The sequence below is a fragment of the Malurus melanocephalus genome, unplaced genomic scaffold, assembly GCF_030028575.1.
Source record: "Malurus melanocephalus ecotype Western Australia unplaced genomic scaffold, MMel_1.1 scaffold_206, whole genome shotgun sequence".
Classification (NCBI taxonomy): Eukaryota; Metazoa; Chordata; class Aves; order Passeriformes; family Maluridae; genus Malurus; species Malurus melanocephalus.
In genome coordinates, this window is record NW_026623438.1 from 1,293,296 (window position 1) to 1,302,573 (window position 9,278).

Below are 9,278 nucleotides of genomic sequence, written 5' to 3' on the forward strand. Positions count from 1 at the left end.
TAAACAATTTTATAATAGCCCCATTGAACATATGTAATACAAATTGCCATTATGGTTTCCTGTTTCTCTTCCATGAGTACAACTACTGAAGGGAGTTGCTTTTAAAACTCATTTTATTCAATTGAAAATGTGGAAATAAATCTSTAGTTATTAGAGCAATATTAAATTCAATTTTAAAAAAAAAAATATACTGTGCATTTCAGAAAGTATAAGAGAGAAGCTAATCTCTTAATGACAAGATTTCATGACTCAGAAAGTAAAAAACAAACAGAAAACCCTCTGAAAAAAGCAAGTCAGAAAGTGAAGAACTTCATCTAACTTWTAAAGAAAAATAAATATAGGCCTTCATTTCCTAAACTTAAGAAGGAAAGTGCTGGAGCCTTARACATTCTTTTAAGCCATAGAGATGCATTAAGCTTCTTTGATTAATCTRAASTATTTCTGTACTCTGCTAGCTCTGYAAAACATGAATAAACAAAACAAAAGATTTGAAAAGTACAGTCAGAAAGGCAAAAATATTATGCTGGTAAAACCTGAGGGTTTCCTGACAAGGGAGGGTCTGCTATAAAAACTATTAGAAATTATCTAAAGACACTTTGTAAACACATACTAAATAGAATTCATTATATATAATTAACATATAGGGTCACTCCATCATGGGTGTTAATAGGCTGAACAGTGGATGATTTCTAMAGCTCAGTTTCTGTGTTTTCCCTTSTGCTGATGGGAAGGGGKCAGAGACCAGCCCAGCACRCAGCAAATGAGCAGCTGCTGAGGGCTGTTAGTGCTGGAGAGGAGCTACTGAAGTGCTCCCTGTTGAACAGAAATGGCAGCACATTGCCATTAAAAATGTCAGCATTCACTAAGGGAGAAAACACAAGTGTTTGTCTCAAACCTTTGGTACTAGTTTGAGTGCCTGCCATTCAGATAAGTAAATTCATTTGCCATACAAGAARAGTGAGTGTTTCCTGTTTAGAATAACAGTCAGAGTTTATGCAGTCAAAGTGATGTGTCCTACCAAAAAGATACATCTCGTCTGTCTCCTTCTCTCTCCTTCTATACTACTTTAAAAACTTAAAAACTTTAAAATTATAAATATCATCTAACAAAAAATATTTATTTTCTTGGGCTGGAAATACCTGGGTGAAAAATATAACACTGACTTTAATTATATGCAGTGAAATTTATCCCCCTCATTATATTTACAGACTATATAGATTCTGTTTCTCATTCAGAGCAGGATAAAGATGTAAAAATAAAATCTATGATACTTTTACAAATTATTATTTACGCTTGRCAGTGAGCAAGAAAATTTCAGCCCTATATATCTACCAACTCTATCAAAACCAAATAGTTCTGTTGGCCTTGGAAATGCTGAAACTGGATAGGTAACAAGGAATATTATAAGTCTCTGTCTTATTTATGGGAAATTTTACTTAGATCATGGACATCGAACAGAGATTTTTGTAAGAGCTTTATAGCCACAAATAAGTTCAAATCGTAAAAGGTTCCATGAGGAATGTAACAAAATTCCCCCATCCTCCTTAAATAAATAGTTTATGGGGGATAAAAAAGTCAATGTTGAAATATTTCTGTCACTATATTTCATTTTTTTTCCTGAAAACAAGAGTAGAGATATAAGTGATCTGGAACATTGTCCTCTGTCTACATCCATTGCACTCACCAGAAAGAAAATACTCTGCTCTCTTGAGGAGTCCTTCATACGTCTTTCTCTTGGTGGAGAAGTTTCACCCAAGTAAGTAGCACTACTTGACAGCTTCACTCATGARCACAAAAAGTCAGTCTTACACTTCTGTTAAAGAAGGTAAATAATTGCTTTGACTGAAAAAGAGTCATTTCCAAGGCAAAAGCGGGATCTGTGTATTGACATTTTCACGTTGTTGAAATCTATAATCTTGCAAGAAGTCAGCAAACAAGCTGTACTTAAACAAAATTGCCTGCCTACATGAAGCTCTTTGCAAGACTGGGACATAAAGGAGCAGCAATCCATAAAGACAAATTTATTTTTATTTCATTTTAATGACCTTTAATATTTGCAGAACCACTTTAGAAATGAAAAATGGTCCATCTAATTTCTACATCAGATGTGTGCACTTCATCTCATCAATATTCTACCTGTATATGCATCATTCAGACGGCTGTTCAAGGGCTGCTGACTGACTCTAAAAAAGTACTGTGGGTAAGAGCCCCAAAGTGAGCCAGGAAAAAAAAGACTCTTTAGGCGTTTTGGGGATAAAGAGCCAAGCCCAAAGATTGCTCTGCATAGATATCTGATTAGACTTGCATGTGGATCTATCCTGCGTGACATTGGACTGCAAACCTTGCTTTCTCAGGAAACAGGAAGACCAAGGCTCTTTGCCATTCCCTTAATAAGTTCATGTTCTGCCRAGCCCCCATTGCACTCTTTGTGGCAACAGCGGTCTCATAGGTGAGTGCATCTTTTTGAAACAGAAAGGCTGTTTTTACATGTAGGGAAAGATTTCTCAGTCTTATATGGAATTTTTCATATAAACTTTTGCTACAAAAAATGTTGGCAAATGGAAAAACTGTTTTAAGCCCTCAGTTTTAAACTGAAGGTCAGGCTCCATGACAGGATTAAATATATAATTTCTTATCATTTATACCCTTACTATATTTATCTAGATCAATTATTTTCACCGTCTGGCAAGAGAACAGTATTTTTCAATTGGGTTTATTTGAAGGGAGGTCTGCAGCAACATTTTTTAAAATGTATATATTTGTGTCTGTCAGTATGTGTGTAATAGCAGGTGTTTCATACCCCATAGAATGCTTTCCATTTTCACAGGAATAAAGGATGTAACTGTGAACAACTTATGTTTGCTAGATACTGGTTTGGGGGGTTTTTTGGTTTTTTTTTGTTTTTTTTTGTTTTGTTTTTTTTTGTTTTTTTTTTTTTGCGAAGCTACAAGCAAAAGGAGGTTTTGTTCCTATTTTAGTGGCAATTACAAGTTTTTACTGTTTTCTTTTTCATTTATATTCAGCCATATACTTCACTTTATCATACTTGTAAAATGCAGTATTAAAATTACACTGAATGGCACTCAGAAGTAATGCCAGCCATGGGTTTAGTTCTGATACATTCATAAACACAACCCTCTATCTATTCCTTAATAAGATGTTATTGAAGATACAGACTGGAAAATTTTTACTTGCAAAAATGACTAGCAAACAGAACACTACTGGAAAAAGAAATCTTTCTATAAAGATTGATAATTATAGGATTTTTTTAAAGATAATTTGTTTGAGGGAAAAGGGAAAGGAAACCCGGCATAACACCTGGTAGCCATGTCATGAGTTTAATATTCTCCTATAAACTACATCAAGAAAAAGGCACAGTTGTTGTCACTGCATAAACATTGAGATAAAATAAAGAGCATTTAATTATTTTTATATAATTCCATGAGAATGTTATTTAATTTTTGAAAGAATATTTCTGTGTCACATTCCATGTGAAGGGAGTTTCCACAAATAAGCTATTAACAAAGAAAAAAAAAAAAGTTACCTTAATTCCTATTCTGTGCTTGCACAAGAAATAGTCTTCTATCCCACACGCATCACAGAGCTGTAACACTTTGGCCCAAGTTTCCACAACCCAAGCACAACTGTGGCTTTTAAAAGTGTATATCTTTCCCTACCTCTATTATATGACTGAACCTGGAATAGAATTGAAATATGGAGAAATATGAGAAGCAAAAAAGCCAATAACTCAGCAAAGGAAAACCAGCATCCTTTGCCATTATATAGTCCATAACAGTCATGTTTTTTTACAGTAACTTTGACTTTAAATAAACTAGAAATCTTTCCTCTCCTAAAACGCTGGAATGCTTAAGGCCTACCCTGAACTTTTCAACTCCTGTGTATGCCTCWTGGATGTGGTTCTGTGTCGCTGCTGAACTGCAAGATCATCTCTGCCCTTGCAGCATTCAGCCAGCTCAAGTGCATCCGACTGGGAATTGCTTCCAACCAGTATTGTTTGCAAATGAATTTTTTGATCACCAGCTGTTTCTCCCTGCAAATCCTGCTTCATCCTGCATGTAGAAATTCTCTACCAAGGCTCATACAKCTATATATAAAAAACTTTGGATTTTTTATGCTATAGAGCACGAATTTTTATTTGAATAGGTTTTAGGTGCTTAGCAAAAAGAGGGAAAGAGAAAAGAAAAAAAGAAAAAAACAAACACCAACCCCCAAAAAAAACCAGTTCAAAACCACACCAAACCAAAACCACAACAAAATAAAAAACAAGAAAAACAAATTATGGAAATTATTTTGGCAATGACAAGAAAATAAATTTTTTCCAACCATTAATTGTGTCTGTAAAGACAATCTACAAGCTCARATGATGCATTAAAATAGACCTCATCTGCACAAGCTGCAGTGACTAATGCTAAAATGTTCCTCTTTCTTGTTGCCCTTAGCATTTAGCAAATCTCTTCAATGCTGTCTTTCAAATCTTTTTTCACATGAGTACTCAGGAAAATCCTATAATCTCCACTATGAATCAAAAGTATACTTTCRTGATCTTAGAGTGAATCCATTGACTCTAATAATTATAAGACATTATAAAAAGTGAATATTTCTTTTCAGTAGTACTATATGCATAAAAGCATTCATCCCAACTCCTTTCTTGTTCTTTTAAGCATTCTCTGGAAGTATGTTTTATTAATTTAAGCATCTCCTGCATAACTCTTCCTTACAGAAGAAGACTTGCATCTAAATAACTCTCTCTATAAACTGATATGAAAGCAAGGTCTATATAATTAAATCTATTACAGTRATATAAATTGGATCTAGGAAACACACACATATTTACTCAAATAAATAGATCATTTGCCTGAAAACTTGTATAATAAATACTGTGGTATTTGACATATAAGTAATAACAATCTGAATAATGTATTTGGAATTTCTGAGAGCTGAAAACTTGTTTTGTTAAAAAAAAAAATTAAAATAGAGTGTAAAAATGTGGCATTTTACAAAAAAAAAAAAACTGAAATCAACTTAACTCGATACAACTGATAATTGGATTTATTACAGGCAAAGAAGCAGAGTACAGGTTTTCAAAACCAGAACAACACAACATAGACAAGAGCAGCTGTGGTTTGTTCTTTCACTGAACTCACAAAGAAAGTTTCACCCTGAACCACCCCATACCATTCCATTCCATGCTTCCATTAAGATATTTAATTTCATGGGTATTTCATAAAAGCAGATGGTAAATCAAGGAGTMTTTTATGACAGTGGCTTGCAAGAAAGTGGTGGTCTCTTGTCTTCCAGGTGGCCCACACCACTACTTCTGTCACAACAGTGAAGTATCTGTCATTTGGTAAGCAGTGACACTGTTTGTTGTAGTCTGAGACTGGTTTAGAGTTTCCAGAATATTTTTAACCCTCTKCAGTAAAAGAAACATAAAACAAAGCAAAACAACAACAAAAAAATCACACTTCTGTACAGCTGCTCTATATAGTTTTTAAGTAAATCTAACCATGATCAAGCTTGCTAACATAATAAATAAGGAAGCAGAAATAATGGCTATGGAAAAAWTATGATCTTCACCATGAACTGAAGAGATTAGACATAAGAAAACTGAAAAAAATAGAACTTTTTTTTTTTTTAATCTTAATAACTTATTATAGAATACAAAGTCTGATTTTGAAAGCTGTAATCCCTAGATCTAGAAAAGATGTCTCCATCTGAAAAGGAAAAAACAAAAATCTGCTTGGAAAAAACCCCTGAAGTCCATGCAAATTTTAAAAAAGTACTTCTCTTGTTGCATTGAAGTAAAGTTGTTTTCATTTGTTTTCTTAAAATTGACTGTCTAACATTTAAACAATCTGCAATGGAGACATGACAGGAAAAGTAAGGAATTAACACTATGAGAAGTGAAAAAACCCTACAGTTTTATGATGAAAATATGTATTTTATTTTTCATAAGACATAAACAGAGTGCATAACTGAAAATTAAACTTTTCTAAGAGAAAACAAAGCAAAAGAAAACAAAACAAAAAAAAGGAAGAGAAAAAAGAAGTTCAGTTTGAGATCATTCCCAGCTAAATACTAAACTGATCTGACTTTCTGTTACAAATATATGCATATATAATTTAATTGATCTTTCATGAGTACTTGCACAAAATTAGGCAAAACCTTTAAAATAATTTAGCTGTTCTACCCATTTATTTTCACGTGTTCGCTTTTGCTGTTGATTCTTTTTAGATTGGAAAAAAGAAAATTGAGAGAATAAATTAAAATCAAAAAAATCAGTTCAGAAACAGATTAAAAATTACTGTGAAGAAGTGCAGTTTCTGCTAATTCCTATAATCTCTCCTCATACCTCTCCTCTCCATATTCTTTTTTATTTTTCTTTTGCGAAAGAAGCTTTACAATTTTGCTAGAAATGCACATATTCCGTTTGTAGCAGCAAAACATTTTAGTATCATTTCATTAAATATAAAAGAGTGCATTTTAAAATCTTATCTCTGTTTATGATCTAGTTACATTTCCTAGTACATTAAATGGAAGCTGATAGTGTACAGTATCCAACTTTGTTCCCCATGGCTTCTGACAAACAAAATCACTACTAATGTGAATGGATTCACATTAAAAATAAATCAAACACATTATTTTCAGTGTTACAATATTATGAATTGCCGCAATCCCTTGGTGGTCTTCAAACAATGTTAAAAATACAGCAATCAAATAATAAAGCAAAAGGAAGAAATTGAARGGGTGTTTTATAGCCCAGGATAATATGTTTTATACATCATCTTTGCATACTTTCTTCAGCAATGTTGTTAAACAGTGGGTTTGCTAAAGTTTTCTAGCTGACAGTGTAAACTCATGTAAATGGTTACAGAAACATTCTAAAAGATGATAGTACACCTATATAAACCTGAGGTTTTTAATATTAGCAGGGCTGATACAGTGTTTAGTAGAAACACTATGTATTTCCTACATTTTGCTTTCGCAAGTCTTCATACTCATAATGATATTGTAATTCTTTTAATACAACTGCATCTGAGAAATTTGTGCTGTAATCCAAATTAATTTCCTTAAAATAGTCAGAATATGCATTATCATAATGTGGATGTAAAAGAACATCCACAAAAGAAACTGAATATTTCTTTTTCATTCAATTCATAAAGGCTCAAAACCCCCAAAGTCTGTGCAAGCTTCTGCAGTAACTTATATCAAGGAAAAACCTACATGCTGCTTTTTTTTGTAAATGTGTTCCAGGCAGAAATGCTTTCTGGTTAATTGGATTTCTATTTGTATTCAACTATTTTTTTTTTTTTCTTTTCTATGCAGTATTTAGTATTATTTTGTGAAGAAATATTCCRTCCTTCTCGGTTATGGTACAACACAAAGACGAGCATTGCTCCAGCGCCGTTTTCATTTACCTTTCAGTTGTGATTTTCTGATGGTCAGCTTTGGGAAGCTTAGTGATTGTTTACTTGAACCCAGGAAGCTGAAGGAGCAGACAGACTTTATGCAGCTCAAAGAGGATTTGGAGCACGCAACCGCTGGTTTTGTGGCTTCSTTATCTTCTTCTCCCTCTTGTGGCCTCCATCAGTAAGAGCAAATGAGACATTTTGACATCCGGCACTGTTCCTGTAATAACTGGGGAGAAAATCAGACTTTTGGGGTAAGTGCCATCCATTGGGATCCAGATGCTACCTCAGCACAGGAGGGGATTCTGTGCAGAGTGACGCCCTCCACCTGAGAGGGACACGGGGCTAATGACGATGACAGGGTCGGGAGCAAAGCCACCTTTGCCACTCTTGCCCTTGGGGACCCTGTGACACAGTGGGGAGCTGAACAACTTTCCCCAGCTTTGAKACAAAATTAAGTCCGGTGTTTTTCAACTAAGAGTTTCAACTARGGATGACATTACAAGAAGAGAGAATCCACATTCTTATGAGATGGTAGGACTACATTTCTTAGAAACATCTTAATCCTGTTCCAGAAATGACTTAGACGGTTAAAAATTAAATGGAATGTCTAGTGCAAGATAGGAATAAATTAAGGTGGTAGAGGTTTTCAGACTCATTTACAACGGGATTTACAGCCAGCTTTGCTGTCTTCACCAAGGCTGCAAGATCACTGAGGCAATTTCAAGGCACAGTTGCCCAATTCAGTTGCACAAACCAGTCCTTTCCCAGGCTCTCAATAGTAATGAAAACAAAATAAACAGCATTAAAGTGCCTCTTTTCAGCCATATGAAATAAACAGTTTAATATTCTGACTTTAAGGCCGCAAATTGGTGGCTATAAATATTGTACTGTATTCAAAGTTCTGTATATGCCATCTGGTGACCATGTGATTAGTGTATCTATGGGGCAAAAGAAGGGGGGTGGGGGGGTCTTGTCATGCCCTTATTTATTTTCTGTGCTCAACTATGCACTCACTTAAAACCCAGCCATATGCTAGAGCATCTGTTATAGGTGGGGTTTTTTTCTAAATTTTCTTTTTAAAAATTGAGTCGATTTTGCCCTTTAGGAGCCTACGCTCTGAACAGTACTACAGAATGACATTTACTGCAGACCAAATTATTATTTTATTAGGAGCTACAGTGTCTAGTTTGAACAAACAGCAAAATTCCAGTTTGGAAATAAATTGGTGCCTTAAGATTTATAGTACCAAACTAGCCAAATTATTCCATTTTGCTTGCATCCAGCAAAGAATATATGATTAATTTAAACTCTGTTTGTGTGCATATTCATACACAGASATTTTCAAGTTGATTTTTATTTTCTTCAGCATGTTAATATAAAATGATGCCTATTTGCCTTAACAGAAAGAGATGCCAYGCAGCAGTTATAAAATTGAATAGCAAATTCTATGCTTTATTGGCCTAGTGCTCATATACGCATAATCATCATTTAGTTTACAGAATACTGCTCAAGGCAGTCTTGTGAAAGTAGTATGCCAGTATGCCGTTGGGAATGAAACCAAGAACACAACAGTTTTTGYGGCTTTCCATCATGCCTCAGAAAGAGAAGGTTAAGCTAAAATTGGCTCTGTAAGAATAGTAGAAGTATACTAAAAATACCCTCATTTTTAGTCATACTTTCTGTTTAAAAAAAAAAAAAAAGGAAAAAAAAAGTTATTTCTGCAGTCTATGCTTGCTTAAAATATCCACTGAAGGGAGCTTCATTTATTGATATCACAGGACCAGCTTCCAGTTTCACTGCTCCAACATTTTCAGGAGAATTTCTATTCTTTTGCTAACTGAAATA